Genomic DNA, 16,369 nt, shown 5'->3' on the forward strand with positions numbered 1-16,369 from the left:
GGAAGTATTTTCAATACCTTCAATGCCTGCCACATCCTTGTCTGATTTCTTAAGTAGTGCATAGAAGATGGCAAAGATTTTCTTTTGGTGGTTCTGGGTCCCTTCTGGGGTCATTAGTATCCTTCTTCTACAATGTGTTATATCACTTCTCAGGGGTCATCTCGATTAGCATCCTCAAACTGCTAGATTCTCTTGGTCCCTGTCTAGGCTTTTGTGTCTTGCTTTGTCATCAGACTGTTGACTGTCACGCTCTTAGCTTCAGGAACCTGTCTTTCTCACAAAATGTCCTCATTTGTTTCTATAGACTGACGTGACTGAGCACCAGATTTAACAAGAATCGTCTATAAGTTTAAAGTTGCTTTCCTGCTTTAAGGAGACATCTAGAGAACTCGTGAATAGAATAGAGGGAACTGAGGTATCGACTCTGCTAAAAGATTTCTGTCACATCTCTTGAAGTCTTTATTTGTGTCTGATGTCCACATAATGGGCTTTACTAACCAGCATGCTGGAGTTTACAACCCACCTTTTTAGAGATAAACAACCTACTTCTGGATTGATAAGCAACTGCTAATTTTCATAGAATGAATACTCTCAGTAAGGCCATCCTTAAACACAACATGACGTCACTGCATATAGAAGTGGGAAGAGGTCATAGAGAGATAATGCAGAGCATTTCAAAATCAGGCATAATAGTCATAAATAATTATAACTCTTTAAGAGCAGGGGTAATAGAAAGGAGTTGGAAACTGAAGCGTTTTGAATAATTACTATCTTTATGACTTAAATCTGCCCCCCCCCTTTTGGTGGCTGTGACCAAATGCCTGACAAGAAGCAACTCCAGAGAAGTATTGATTTTGATTTGTAGCTTAAGGACAATGTTGATCATCGTGACGGTGAAGGCACTGCCTCAAAAGTATGTGTGTGTATGCATACGTACATGTGGTTTTTGTGTGTGTGTGTGTATGTGTGTGCATATGTGTATACACATGTGTTAAGGGCAGAGGTGGTTGTCAGGTGTCTTCCTCAATCGCTCTTCAGTTTTTAAGTCAGGGTCTCTCACTGATCTGGGCACTCCATGGTTTGGCTAGGCCAGTTGGCCAGAGAGCGTGAGGGATCCTCTTACCTTTGCCTCCCCAGTGCTGAGATCACAGACCCATACATCCATGCCTGGCCTTTTACCTGCATACTGATCTGAACTCGGGTCCTCACGCTCACACAGCAAACACTTGGAAGGTTATGAGACATCTCCCCGGGGTTTATACCATTTTTTACCCAAGGCATGTTTAACCATTGACCTGCTGAAATCCTGAACAGTTAACAGTCAGCTCTTGCAAACTAGGTTAAACCAGCTCTTCATCTCTGGTATCAATTCTTTTATTTGTGCTAAAGGTAATAAAGCTATAAAAGTTACTGTTCGGAGGAACTGCACAAACTAAAGATGTAAATAGAGCTTGTGAGCCTTCAGATTAATAAACAAATGACAATGTATAATCAGTTACTATTGGAAAGAAGGATTTTTGGATGGTGTTTTGCATAGTACTGGATAGCTAAAATTTCTGGCTTCTTATTTTGTTTCCAGCACCATGATGAGAATTCCTTATTGTCATTTATTCCTGATAAAAACTCTCTGGTAAGCGTAATTGTCAGCAATCTACAGATAAGAAACTTGGGCTTTAGCCAGGCGAGCATGCTGACACATATTGAGTTTCTGCTCCTGTCTGTGTGAGACTTAGCATCCCAGAATTCTGTACTGGAAACCAGTGGTTTCCTAGGTGATGAGCAGCCAGGGCAACTGAGAGGAAGATAATGCACCTGGGTAGAGACCGGAGAGGACCACAATACAGTATGAAGCTGGAGATACCAGAGTGATCAGACCCTTCAGACCTTTAAGGCGTGTTAGAGTCTCCTTCAGATGCCCTGAAAGCCACTCGGAGGTTTTAAGTGTGAGATGTGAAGTGTGTTCAACTCTGTCTTTTAGAGGTAGTTTCTGTGAAGCCGGCTCAGCACACCCAGAAGAGGAGATAAATGGCCACCGCAGGGATGCTGGCAAGGGATGCTGGGAGCCTTGGAGCGGGTGGGGCTCGTTTCTAGTTTTTTTTTTCCTGCTAGTGACTGAGGCAGGAAGCAGTCCAGATGGGAAACTTAAGAGTTGAACTTTGTGTCTGTTGATTGTGATGTTTCCCCTAAAGCTGCAAGAAGAGAAACAAGAAATTGGGGACTCACGGTTTTAAATTCTAGAAGAATTTCATCATGTCTTTGATAGTTTTCTTTTCCTTCTTCATCTTCTCTGTCTTCTATTTCTGAGAAATGTATTAACCACATGTAAGAACTCAGAGTTTGATCTTCTAATTTTATTTTTAAAAATAATTCCTCAGCTAGTCTCCACACTGATAGTTTTTCATTCAAGTTACCAGAAGAATCTGATTATATACAGAACGTCATTTACAAATTTTATTAATTACAGGCGCTGCACTGTTACTTTCTGAAGTTGTCTTGTCCTTTGAGGAGTCTCCCTCCCTGCGCCTGGCATTTGTCTCACGAACACGAATGCATTGTCTTCCTCAGAAGTGGCCTCATTTTTCTTCTTAAGGATCCCTCCTGCCTGGCTACTCGCCGCGGTGTCACCTCAGCTTCTTTTCCAGTCTCTAACGTGCTGGCGATTTCTCCTCAGCAGTCGCCTGCGCGTTGGTTTCAATTAGTGACGGAAGCACTAACGACTGTGAGGGAAAATCTGGGGCTCGACAACAGGGCTCGCAGTGTGGTGGTGTCGCCAAGAGACGCTCTAACTTTCAGAACTTTTCCTTTTGGGAAATTCTGCAATGTCAGATCCCGAGACCTTTCCCCCCCCCCCCCGAGGCTTTTTAGCTTTTGTTTGAAAATCCTCTGCCTCCTGCTGGAGAGACCCGCTTCTGGCATTCCAGTCGCAGGAAGAGGCCAAGGGGAAGTGTCCCCACAGTTCTGTAGCCCTTACACTGTCTCTCTGCTGGAACCCAAGCCTCACTCCTGATCTAAGCTTCCTTTGTTCAGTTTTCCCAACTTGAACCTTGACTCTCCCGTAGGACTGGCGGTGGGGAGTGGGCACGAGGAGGACTGGGGTTGGAGCACTCCTGGATAAGGATTCTTCAGGGCTCGCAGCCGAACCATCCGCCCACCCCCCTCCCCCCTCCCCCCTCCCCACCCCACCCCCATCTCCGCCCTCGCTTCTGCTGAGTCTATTACAAGCACTCCAATCCGTAGAAACTTGTCACTTTCTCTTCTGATTTTGGCTTTTCTAACTCAGCATGTTAATGCCTCCTTTGGCTCTACTTTTTAAGCCGTCCATTTTAGTGATGTTTATGGAGGAAGTGAAGACAAAAGGCGTGCTATAATTTTGAAATCTTTGACATTACTTTTTCCATTTTAGTATTTGGAATCAATATGAAAGTTTAAAAGATTACATGTTGACTCCTCTTTATCAGGAAGGGACTGTCTCACTCGTATAGCTTAGAACGTCCAGAACAAAATAAAAAGGGAAACAGGTCCTCTTCTCTTCTTCTGATCTTTCAGATATATAGGAGACACTATAGAAGACACTGTATTAATTGATCAGACACTGTATACTTGAGATAAAGCATCAGCAGGAAATGGAATATAAGAAACAAATCCACCTTTAAAAAAATTTTTTTTAAAGTCTCCTAAGAGGAGCTTTTCAGTAGCTGATGGGGCATGTCTCTGTGGCCATTTAGACTCTTGAGTTTATCTGAAATAGATGAAGTATTTTTGGTGAGTGATGTGCCCTGATCATGTACATTCCTGCTGATTGATGAACGTGGCAGTGTGTTTTCGGCTGAGCTGGGGATTGGGCATCGTTTCTGTTGGTCTCTGAAGTGAGGTGCTCATATGAGGACCCCCGAAAACGGTCAAGAGCCAGGGAGCTGAAAAAAAGCACAGGGTTCCTATGGTGCTCTGCCGGATAAAAGCAAGAAATTAGCTGTCACCCAGCCAAGGGAGCTGAAGACCCCCAGTAAGCAGGCCATTGTTCTGATTGAAGTGGAAGAGAAGGCTGCAGAAGAGCCTCTACTCCACATCTGAGTGCCAGGCTAGCAAAGGCAGCGGAGAAAGCTTTCAGAGAGTCAAGAGCAGTTAACAAACTCTGAAAGGGAAGAAGTGGGCGAAGCCACACTGCCCGGAAGCTTTATTGAAAGAAGAGAGCTTCAGACACAGGGTGAGGAAATAACTCTCATGATGTTCAGCAAAGATGGCGACACTCGTGACAGGCAAGATCTGGGTGAAAATAACACTTTACTAGTCACGAATTTTCATAGAAAGCTACACGTACCATTTAATCCTTAATGAAATAACTTTAGAGTAGTGCTTTTCGCAGGGAGCTCTGGGACTGGATAGTTCTTGGTCAAAAGACACAAAATCTCAGGTAAAAGGAATAATAAAAATTCCACACACACTTAGTGCCAACTTTAAAAAAAAAAAGACATTCCCGTTACCAGCCCCACAAGAAAATTCTACTTTTTAAGGAAAATGGCAGTGACAGTTAATAAAGAGGAACTGGACAAGCCTATTCTCTCTGACACGGGGGAAGCTAATTCTGGAAAGAATCAATGACAAGGCTTTATTGATAAAATCTACTGAAGCAAAAGCGATCAGAAAGATATCGAGGATGAAAACTAATTTTTCTCCAGCAGGCAGATTCTTAAGGAATAAATTCTCATAACAGAACTTGCGGTTAATTACTTTTACTAGTCAAGGGGAGGTGGGGAATCTGCTCATTGATTTTTTTTTTTTTTTTTTTTTTTTAAAGATGAGCAATACTTAGTCATTAGAGGCTTCAACAACTTGTTTGTTTAACCCGGAAAAGGCAGGCATAAGAAGTCAGCTGTATAATGAGGAAAGACTATAAACTGAGTATTTTACCATAGGGTTGACATGGGAGAACAAAAACCGGGAGATTAGGGACTGCAACAAAAGCACGCTTTCTTTCCACTCTGACACCCATCTCCAAACTATTCAGTTGACCTTGATTTGTATAAGGCAAGCAATGCTGATGAAAAGAGAGTTGGAGCTAGGGACAGCTTCCCAAACATTCCCCAAAACATGTTGACCACGAGGCCTAGAAGAATAACTGGCTAGAAGAATTGGCTATTGGTATTTCGAATGTACTTGGGTGGCCCTACTGCTTTTGAGATCTTATGGAGGCATAACCTCATGGTGAAGCATGTATCGGAAACATCGAGGTGTCTGGGAAACTGAGATGGAGAGGGGGAGGAGGAGGGGAGGAGACACAGAGGGAGTGGGAGAAGACATGCCCTAGCAACCCTGCTTGGTCTATGTATCACTCCACCACCACCTAGTATCCCACTAAGCTTTGAATTCATCGGTCTAGATTGATGAGGTTAGCCTATACAATCTAGCTACTACCAAGAAACACCCGCTACCAAGCTGTGCTGTGCTGGGCCGTGAAGTCTGGAGGATTTTAGATCCAGGTCATAGCAGACGTGAAGACTGAAGTCCCAGTATCAAGCACTGTGCTTGGCGAATAATAAGTTCTTACCCAGGAGCAAGCCTGTTCACCCCATTGAAGATTCATCTTTCCAAACAGCCCTCAGCTGCCTTTCTTCTGTGTTGCCTTCCTCCTCTCCACCATCTAGCATCAGGCCAGCCACTGAATGCCGTAGTTCTTCAGAGCAGAAAGCCTTCCTCCACCTTGAAGGTTGCCCAACTTTAAAGTGTATGATCTAAGCTTAATGTGCAATGGACATTTTGTTCTTTGATCTGGCACCACATTTTCACAACAGCCTTGAGTGGTGGCCTCCTGCAAGACTGTAGGATCTGGACCTGAGAAGTGATATTAAGGTCCATATTGAAGAGTTGGATCCCAAGCACACACAACTCAAAGCCATGCTTTTTCTTAATAAGAGCACTGATTTACCCCCATTCAGGGTTGCATTTAAAGGGTGTTTAAAATGCATGGGAGGGCTGGAGAGATGGCTCAGTGGTTAAGAGCACTTGACATCTCTTCCAGAGGCCCTGAGTTCAATTCCCAGCAAGCACATGGTGATTCACAACCATCTGTGATCTGATGCCCTCTTCTGGTGTGCATACAGACAGAGCACTCATATATATATATAAATAGGTGAATACATCTTTAAAATGCATGAGAATAAATTTTGGAATAAATCTTCCTTGACCTCTAGTGAAAATTGCCTTTGACAGCATCTCAGGAGGGTAACCACTTCTTCAAAATATGCTTCCTTTCATTTATTCAAACATTTGGAAGACCACTTTTAAAAATAGCTTTATTACTGGTTTTTTGTTTTTTGTTTTTTGTTTTTTTGTTTTTTTTCTAACCCAACCAGCTCTTTTTCCTGGATCACTTCTTCAGAGTCCTTGCTATTTCCATACTTTCCTCTCAGAATAGCATGGCTGGCTTGTTTGTACCTGGACTGACACTTTGACTCTTCCACTTAAGCCTGCAACTTTCTATGTTAGCAGAGATAGAAGAGACCTCAGAAAAGACTCAGAAAGCCTTGGAAGGTGTGTGTGTGTGTGTGTGTGTGTGTGTGTGTGTGTGTGGTGGTGGTGGAGGCTTGATTAAGATTATAAATCAAGAGATGCATTCCATGAAGTATTATAAACCATTTTACAATGTTCACATCTAACAAATATTGAACATACTTTGTTTGGTACAACTGACTTTCCAAAAATTGGGAACTATTTAATAATAAAAGCATGTATTTAACCCAGCATAGCTCTAGGTCTCTGTGTATGTCATTAGATGAAACTTACTGGAGAAAGAAACAAAGTGAAAATGTTTTTTCAAACGGAGCTAGGAAAGAATTTGAAACAAATGTGTTGTAAAATGGAGTGGCAGCAGTAACTTTGGCTTGGGGTCTGGAGTGAGAGGGTAATACGGACGTGAACTATCAAGCCAGTTAAAGACAGAGAAACCGGATGTTCATGTTGCCGAGCAAGAGACACCAGTCTAAGTTCACAACTCCGATTCCAGCTACTTCATCCCAGAATAGGCAACGCCATGCAGACAGTAGAAAGAGGATGCGGTGAACAGGGAGAGGACCGTAGATGTGCTCTAAGGTGGTGAAACTACTGCGTGTCATCACGCACACCTGTCATTATATATTTGTCAGATGGCACAGAGAATACGGCACTAACGAGCCTTAGTGAAAACTGGAGTTTTAGGTCGTTGCAGTGCATTGATATTGGCTCAATGTGAACGGCAGCAAGTATATTACACTAATGTAAGATGTTAGCGGTAGGAGGGACCAGGCGAAGGTACGAGGAGGGCTATATGGGGATCCTTTCTCTGTTTTCCATTCAGTGTCTCTGTAAACCAAAAATTGTGTTAAAAATAGTTTTTTTTTTTTTTTTTTTTTTTTTTTNAGTGAATGGTAGGGGGAAGAGTCATCGCAGTAAGATCTGTGTGGACAGTTCCCTGCAGCCCAAGAGGGGGCTATGTGGCCTACATCTGAGAAAGGGGTGGGCGGGACAGGGAAGACTCAAGCAAAAGACTGAAAGCGTATATAGAAAATTAGGTCAACAGCACTTACTGACAGCCAGAACATGGGGGTGAAAAGGAGTCAGGACTTAGGGGATAAGCCACTGGGAGTGTGGTGGTGCTTTTGACTGAGGCAAGAAGAGTGTTCCATTCTTGGTAGACATACTCTTTAGACATCAGATGCTGGGTGAATATTCAGATTCAAAATTGTAGAAGTTGAGAGACAGCTCAGTGCTCAAGAGCACTAACTTGGTTCCCAGTACCTACACAGTGGCTCATGACTCTTAACTCTAGTTCCAGGGCATCTGATGCCCTTGTCTGGCCACTACAGGAGCCAGGCACATAGGTGGTACACAGACAGATCACCCATATACAGAAAATAAATATGGACTTGTAGGGCGAGGCTGAGAATGAAGACTATAAACGATTAAACCCATCTGATTTGATAAAACAAAGGCCAGCCATACAGATGGATTTTGGGTGCCTTTCTGAGGTCAGACACATGTGGTGTGCACAGGTGGAGTGGGCAGGAAGTGGCCAGGAGCAATGAGACAGAAGAAGGCTCTCACTGGGTGGCAGCAGTGTATGCCTTTCCCTGCGTTCCCTGTGGCACATCAACTGGCCTGTTCTTATTTCATTCTTCTCTCTCTCTCTCCTCTCTCTCTCTCTCCCCTCTCTCTCTCCCTCCCTCCTTCCCTCCTTCCCTCCCTCCCTCGATCTTCTCTCCCCCTCCCTTTCTTATTACTGTCCCTCTCTTTATCCCTACTTCCCTCTACTTGGCTATCCTTAGTCTTTTTAAATGCAGCATCCGCTTTCCTAGAATGACATGTTTTATTTATTCCTTAATCTACTTTAATCTGTTTTTTTTTAATGTACCCAACACTATTTTTAAAATATAAATTTGACTATTGCCCTTCTTTGTGGCCCACAGCTTCAAAAACATGGTCCTTCCTGAATGGTAGGACTCTCTCTGGTTACACACACACACACACACACACACACACACACACACACACCTCTTCCAATCACATCTGAGTTCAGGCTGCTGAGACAGCTGCTGGTGAGTCCTAATAGAGTTTCAAGGGAAGGGCTGGTCATGTCAGAAAGACCATGAGTGTAATTAGGATTGAAACTTGCAGCCCTGTGCCCTAACATCCAGCAGAGAGGATTGGGTTCAGCCATGAAATTGGTGTTTTTACTAATTGTGTGTACCTGATTAAATCTGTGAATCCTGGGGCAATGATACGACAAGAAAGGTAGGGAGCATCCTGATGTCCCACCCGGCTAGTGACATGCACTAACTCCACAGGAGCACAGTCTTACGTGCTCAGGAACTTCCAGCCTTGCTCTGCGTGCCTCTTCAGCTGTCCACCCACGTCCTCTAGAATATGCTTTTTTTTTTTTAGTTCCCTGATTAAGCAAATCATTGACCCTGAAGTGAGCTATGGGAATCCTCTCAACTTGTAGCCCCGCCCCAAAGTATGGCCTTTGCATGGGGAGTCTGCTTAGGGCTGGTGACCTAGTTTCATGTCTGACAAAAAGCACTCAGGGTAGAACGGGTTTATGTTCTGTCACCAATCCCGCTCACTGTCCATCGCAGCAGGAAGTCGAAGCAAGAACCTGAAGGGGCTAGTAGTCTTCACCAGTCTTCACATCCTTGGTCAAGAACAGACAATGAAGACTCACGCGTTTCCTGTGACTCTACGCTGTTGTCAGGCTGACAGTCTAAACTAGCCATCACAGTTGGCAGGTGACCACCTCAGGGGCCTGGGTCCCTTTACTCATGAAGTCTGCACAGACTCTGAGAGTTCATCTCAGAATTGAATTGGAACATACTAGTTGGTGTTGAAAAATCAGATGCAACATACTCGGCCACTGTATGGCCAAATAGGCATTCAGCATAGAAATGTAAGGTGTTTTAGACTTAGATTTTAGCTGTAACTAGCCGTATTCAACTCCAAAATAAAGCTGGTTTTGCTTTCTAGATATGTATTAAATCAACCTCCTGGGCAGTCAACCCTATCTCCCTGTCTAACTTTCACCACCTTAATTTGCATTCATAACAACTTAGTGTCCTCAAGATACTCCTTAATGCTACTCTTGCCACTTCGTGAATTAAGCCACCATTTTAACTGATTTATTGAAAGGGACAGAGCTGACCTGGCCTGAAAATTGCTTGAAAGGTTATCTTACTTCTGCAACCAACTTGAGCTTGATGAACATCCCGCTCACCTGTGAAATATTCAAGTCATGTTGGCTGGATTACAGTCCCAGTGTGTCTGAGATTTAGTTAAAAACCTACCTGTAGGTCAATATAACTCTTTTATAATTCCTTTAAAATTTTTTATTTTTAGCTCATGTCAATGAATGTTTGCCTGCATGTATGCATGTGTACCTCATTCGGGCCTGGTGTTTGCAGAGACCAGAAGGGGGCATTTGATCTCCCGGAGTATTGTAAGCATCCAAGTGGGTACTGGAACAGAACCAGGGTCCTCTGAGGGAGCTGCCAGAGCTCTTAACCACGAAGCCATTTCTCCAGCCCTTACAGGTTTTGTATCAGAAATTTCAAGTGGTTATTTTCCACTAGTTAGAATTCATAAATGACTGAATCACAGACTTTGAGTTATTTCTATGACAAAATCTTCTGTCTTACCGCTAAAATAAAATTCTGTGGATTGACATCATTCAGAGATGTTCACAGTACAAGTGTTTCAGAGGTCTTTCATTAGAGCTCTTTTGGATGGAGGCTGTGTTTTGACCACTGATCAGAGGTCATAAAACTGTAGTTCAAGGATCCAAACCTGGCAGCATCTTACCTGAGATAAATGGTGTTCTAAGACAGTGGGGCATGTATCTAGGCATCTGTGTGAGAGAGCTGCAGATATGTTTGGAGTCTATGGACATTCTTTAACAGGGATAATGTTCCTCCAGACTGGGGCTTAGTCTCATAGCTCAGCCACGTGGGTTATCTATTCCTATAACATTCTGGGTAATTTAAGAGCTATTTCTGTTTTAGAAGAAATCATTCAGTTTATCAGCAGTACACAGGTGAGTTGACCTTAAACTTAGGTAATTATAATAATGAAAGCGCTAATAGCACATTCACGAGCATGTGCAGACCCTCGCTCACTGCCTATTGTCTCAGAGCCATTATGCTGCCTGTAGCTCCTTCTAGCCCTGTTTCCTTGGAGCCCTTCCAAGATCCAGTCTGTTATTATTTAAACTCTCTCTGAATGTCGGTCCGTTGGTATTTTTTGTGCTCTGCCTCATATGACTTATGGATTTCTTTCCCCTTCTCGGTGAGATATTCTCTGTATCTATTCACAACCATTATTCACTTCCCGTGCTGCAAGCGTAAGGCCCACCTAATCAATCACCACTTTGAAAATAAGACCATCCTTTCTTTATTATATTAGGCAAATTAGTCAAATGAGTGTTTTCTGAAACTTGCTGCCTTTTTTAGGGTCCTTGGCGCTCAGCCTGCCTCCTCCGCTGCCTCCTTCCTTTCTCCTCCGGTTTGCAAACAGCGTGAGTCCCCCTTCACTCGCCGGTGTTCAAGGGGACCCATCCTCCCCAACTTAGTCATCTGCTTTGATTATCTCAGGACCTCCTTTGGGGAGGCATCTCCTTTCTGAGGGGGCCCAGTGGGTGGTCTAGAGGCGTCAGAGGCGGAAGGGTCTGTCTCCTTTCCAGTGACTGAGCAATGAAGCCCTTCGGATGGAGACCAGGAGGTGTTCTTCTATGGAGGGTTTTACTTTCAGAAAACACAGCCACTGTACAATCGATTGAATCTCGGAAAAAAAAAAAAAATCACGAAATGCCGCTGTTGATGCTTTGCTTGGGCAGGATAGTGAACGAGAAAAGAAAAAATTGGAACAGCTTCTTACTTTATCCCTTCTGTCCCCTCCCCCAGCTCACACCACCCTCAAATTTTCCATTTCAGCTTCATTTTTTTTTTTTTAAAGAGAGATTGCTTTAAGAGACCAATGTCCTTTTGAGGCAATCCTAACATTTCTTTTTTTGTCGATTAAATCTCCTTAAGAGAGAGCAAGCACGGCAAAGCATCTGCTACCAGGAGACATCTTTTGGCCAAAGCCTGCTACAGGAAACTCTGCACCACTATTGTCCCCGCAAAGCAAGCTGGCTCTTAGAATCATGGTGCCTTCTAATGTATGTGTTTATAAGCAATTAAACTCCAGTTTTAGGGAGACTCACTAACAGCATACATTATTTTAATAGCCATACAGTACTACTTTAAACCGTCTTCACCATCTGCTCATCATGATTATAAATGCAGAAAGAACATATTTTACATTAGCATCAGAAACTCGTGCGATATTAGGGATTGAAATGCCCGTATATGCTCTTTGTACAATACTGAATGCATCTGTGCTATTTTTCCCCTTTCTTTCCACAATGCAAATCAGAGAAACAAGATGCTCATTCCTTGTGAACTGTTTCCTGATACAGAAGAGAGGATTTCAGAGCAGAAATTCATTAGGAGGGGGAGAATTTCGACTTACTTTTCGGCCAAATATACTTTTAAAAGTCTGTGAGCACCCATGTCTGGCTCTTGCTGGCCCTGGTTGGCTGTCTTAGCTCCTAGCTAATGAGGGAGAAAAAAACAATACACCCAGGGCAGCAATGGACTGTAATCTTCTTTAATGTCCATCAGAGATGCAATGCCCAGTGTATAATGAGCCCAGTGTTTCTCCTGTATAGATAAAAATTTAAAATACACGGGATTCATGTGTGTATCGGTGGACCATAATATAGAATTGAAAAGGCGTCTGGATGGGCACATGCCCTGCTTCCCACCTCATCTTCATGATGCATGCTCGCTCTAGAAGGACAGAATGTTGTCATAGTGTTAGAGGAGGCAGGGATGAAACCATTCAATTTTCTTAGCTGAACCAGTTAAGACTACAAACATATTTCTGCTGTAAGAAACAGTAGGGGTTTCCTACCATGTGGGATTTTATCTGGAGTCTAGACACACAAGGCAAAGGAAAGGGTGTTCAGGTCAAAGGAGTCCAACAGCAAGCTCCCTTCAAAGAATGGGCCCCTTCCTTAGCAGCCATCTCAATGGAGCCTTTACTTGAAGATATTAATGAATTCATACAGTATTTCCACTTCAGTAGATTTAAGATCAAAGGGGCCATGACTGTTTTCCCTTCCTGGACCTTAATAATACTTCTGGACTTGGTGGCTTTGGCTTTATTTTTGCTTCTTGGCCACCACGGTCAGCAATGAACGGTAAAGATACCCATCATTAGATGAAAAACCTTCCCTGTAACAGACGGTAAGACACACACTCCCCCATGGTAAGTTTATCTAAGCTTATGGGGAACATAGCATCAAGACCCCAGTGTAGTCTTGTTCTGTTTGTTCCCATCCAGTGCTGGTTGGGTCCTAAATCTGCTATGCAGGTCTTTTGAATCAGTTTGATCTGCCTACTCTGGCCTCAGACCACACTGCTGCTCTGCTCGCTGCCCACACTTCTTTTCCCAGGTCATTTCCTGTGTCCCACATTTGTTCAGACTCGGGGCTGTAGGATCGGACTGCTCCCTGGTTTGAAGGAAGTTTCTCTTCCAGGCTTCAGACAGAACTCATCACCTCTGCACAGTTGCCCCAGTAGACTACGCACCCACAGTGAGGGAAGTTCCCAGGATGGTGAACTTGACAGCACCTTATCCCCCTTCTCGCATCCTCCCCTGAGCTGGCTGTAACTAAGACTTTTAAAAGCAAGGCTAGGAACACCAGCGAGTCCTATAGGATCCACCAGTGCTGCTTGAACCACACTAGCCTCTGTTCTGAGCCTCCTCATAACTGTCTGGCTTCATACAAAACCACACAGCAAGGGATCAACCAACCCAATGAATACAAGGTTGGAAGACTTGAGCTCTGTTCCCCAAACCCATGTCCAGTGGCTCACTCTAGAGCAGCTTGTAACTCTAGAGTGTGTGCAGGTGTAGTGGCGAGTGTGCACACGAACACACATACACACACACACACACACACACACACACAGAGTTAAGATTAATCTTTAAAAACTCCAACTGGCAATGATAACAGGGAAGCTGACGTGTTTCCCAAGCTCCTTAAGTTCTGTCTTGAACAGTATCCCGTGGTTATCTCCAGCCCTCTTGTTTCATCTGTGGAAAAAAAGGCAAATGAAGCTAAGAAGGTGGAGCTGAGCTGTGCTACCTACCAGGGTAGTTCCCAGCCACCGCTGGCTACCGGGAGCTTGACCCAAACAGCATAGAGATCAGCTGTAAGCATGAAATGCAGAGCAAATTTCAAAGATATGTGTGATAGTTATAACAAAGTGCAAAATGCCTTGCTCATATTTGACTTGTGTGTGTGGAAACAGTAAAAATTTGACTCTCTTAGGGTTCATAAAAATCCATCTATCATTCATGGGGCTGGAGGGATGTCTCAACATTTAAGAGCACTGGCTGCTTTTTCAGAGGTCCTGAGTTCAAATCCGTGAAACCATATGGTGACTCACAACCATCTGTAATGGTATCCAATACCCTCTTCTACCATGCAGGCTTACATGCAGATAAAGCACGCCTATAATTAAATGAATAAATCTCTTTTTAAAAAACTCTATCCTCCTGGGAGACTTGCCAAATTCCCGGGGCCGGTCCAGGGCCAGGCCCTGGACTCACTTTCCAATCTGCTGATTTGGGCCCTACTTTATTGACAAGACCTGGACAACCAACACTTACACTTACACCTATTCTTCCCAGGTCATCCCAGCAGACAGGGAGCAACAATGTAAACACTTTCAGACCTGCTTATAGTTCATTCTTCTTCTGGATACAGAGCCTATGGAAATTCATTTTATGGAAGCTCTAGCCCTTTATAGTTATGGATTCAATGGCTTGGGCTTTAACCGCCTTCGTGTAGATGATCTTCCTCCTAGTAGGTTTGTTCTGCAAGCTGAAGAAAGCAGCAGAGGTGCATTTCAGTCCATTGAAAGTATCATGCATGCATCTGCCTCTGTCTGCATGATGATGGATGCTACTTTTTCAGCTGTCTATAACAGGGCTGTATTGGATGTAGCAAATCACTTTTCCCAGCTAAAAATACACTTTACGAAGGTTTTTTTTTTTTTTCTAGTCTTTGCATTAGTTAGGACTATAAGATATCCTTATACATGGTTACAGTGGATGATGGGTTTAAGAAGAAGCTCTGAGAATGAGGACCTGTGGGCAGAAAGCAAAGGAACTGTGGCCTGCCTTAGTGTCGAGGACCAACTCAGCAAAATCTTGGCCAATATTCCTGTTCTTTGCTGTTATCCTTGGTGGTCCTTATCTCATCTGGAAACTTCTATCTGCATGAAATGATGAAGTATCAGACAACACCAACTGTGCAAGTGGTGAGGATGACCATGTAGTTGCAAGAGCAGAATACAATTTTGTTGCCGTGTCTGATGAAGAAATTTCTTTCCGTGCTAGTGATAGGCTAGATTTAGCCCTCAAAGAACAACCCAAAGTTCGAGGTTGGATTCTGGCTAGTCTTGCCAGTCAAACAACAGGACATACACCTGCAAATTGTGTTAAAATTCTTGGTAAAAGAAGAGGCAGAAAAACAATAGAATCGAATACAATGCCCAAGCAACAACAGCCTTTTACCAACCCAACACCACCAATTCTTTAGATCAACAATTCTTTGGAAGCTGCCTCTGAATCTATTTTTGTTGAAACTAATAAGGTTTCCAGTGCACCTGATTCTACAGGGGAAAATGGAGACAAACAAGATCTTTGATGTGTTTCATGTTTGTGGGCAGGTGAGCAATATTTTAGAGTATTTTTAAAAATTATTTTTTACAGAGAAATTAATCTGCAGTTGATTGAAAGCATTTGCGCATGGCTGTGCCGGGAGTTCTGCTGCTAGAAGTTATGTAGTCACAAGCTCGCTGCTGGTCGAGTCATCTGGCTACACTTGACTGTCTTGTGGACCATGAGGACATTTATTTCACCTAGCTTTTAGGATTATGGAGATAGTTGTCAGCTCCATCTTATCTCAGTCCCTGGGCTTATTGGAACAGCAAATTTGATTAACAGTAGAACACACAGGTTGCCTCAAAATGGATCATTAATGCTTTTTAAAGTTCTGATTTAGTTGACTTGAAGTCTTCAAAAATTGAGTGGTAACATCTACTTATAAGAACAGACAAAAGTTTAAATGTTTTTAACTTTATAAATTAACAAAATAATAAAAATTGTCTGATCTAAAAAAAAAACTCTATCCTTCATACTTTAAACAAGATCAATTCTATGCATCTCTCTTCTTTTCTACTATGCCTACTAAATTATCAAAATTATAGAAGTGCCTTACATTATATTTCTATTAGATTGCCCTGTTCTAGAAAGTTTGGTGACTGGGGAGTTTTTAACATTCCCTTGACATGCTGTTCATAGGTACTAATCCCGAGACGTTTCCACTATTTAAGAAAAATTTCCAGAAACGAGAGAGTCCCATATTTCTAGTCTTCAGTATGGAGAGCCCAATTGAAGCAGAGGGTTATCTACTGGAAACTGTTGCTTTATTCAGCAAAATTAGCTGAGCCTCTTGGTGCCTGGCCCAACTATGCAATGCATGTATAAGGGAAAATGGGAACCCAGTCTCAAGCAGTTCATTACAAATCTGGATTAGTTACTGTTTTAGTCAGGGTTTCTATCCCTGGCCAAAACATCATGACCAAGAAGCAAGTTGGGGAGGAAAGGGTTTATTCGGCTTACACTTCCACATTGCTGTTCATCACCAAGGAAGTCAGGACTGGAACTCAAGCAGGTCAGAAAGCAGGAGCTGAAGCAGAGGCCATGGATGTTCTTGACTGGCTTGCTTCCC

At 43.2% G+C, this 16,369-nt stretch overlaps 1 pseudogene; it reads left to right on the forward strand.

Moving 5' to 3' along the window:
• Positions 1–15,283, forward strand: part of LOC110317901 — a 57,035-nt pseudogene extending 41,752 nt beyond the window's left edge.
• The last annotated feature ends 1,086 nt before the right edge of the window (positions 15,284–16,369 follow it).

Source organism: Mus pahari, chromosome 3 (assembly GCF_900095145.1).
Source record: "Mus pahari chromosome 3, PAHARI_EIJ_v1.1, whole genome shotgun sequence".
Lineage (NCBI taxonomy): Eukaryota > Metazoa > Chordata > Mammalia > Rodentia > Muridae > Mus > Mus pahari.